At 51.1% G+C, this 356-nt stretch overlaps 1 protein-coding gene across 1 annotated transcript in view; it reads right to left on the reverse strand.

Moving 5' to 3' along the window:
- GSK3B (glycogen synthase kinase 3 beta) overlaps positions 1–356 on the reverse strand; it is a 94,677-nt gene that overhangs the window by 30,341 nt on the left and 63,980 nt on the right. The gene's annotated exons all lie outside the window — the stretch shown is intronic.

Genomic DNA, 356 nt, shown 5'->3' on the forward strand with positions numbered 1-356 from the left:
TTTTTGGATGAGTTTAGTCTGTAAAATGCGTCTCTCCCGTCACTGAAATCACATGGAGAGTCACTTGCACTCCAGAACCATCAGAACCATCCCGAGTCCGTCTCTTGTAGTAGTGTCACATCTCCGAGTGACATTCTCTGTTTGCCTGAAGAAGGGACCGCTGGGTTCCGACACGTCGCTTTGAGATGTGACACTACTACAGTCAATGGAGAGACTGACTTGGTATTGGGGATGCACCGACATATCGGCCCAAAATGGCACTTTTGGCATAATGCCGAAAGTGCCATTTTCTGGCCGATACAGCGGCGCATCCCTGCTTTCTTTCCTCCCCGCTGGGCGCTGATCTGTGTCCCAGC

The sequence above is a fragment of the Nanorana parkeri genome, unplaced genomic scaffold, assembly GCF_000935625.1.
Source record: "Nanorana parkeri isolate BGI_ZX_2015 unplaced genomic scaffold, ASM93562v1 scaffold2232, whole genome shotgun sequence".
NCBI lineage: Eukaryota > Metazoa > Chordata > Amphibia > Anura > Dicroglossidae > Nanorana > Nanorana parkeri.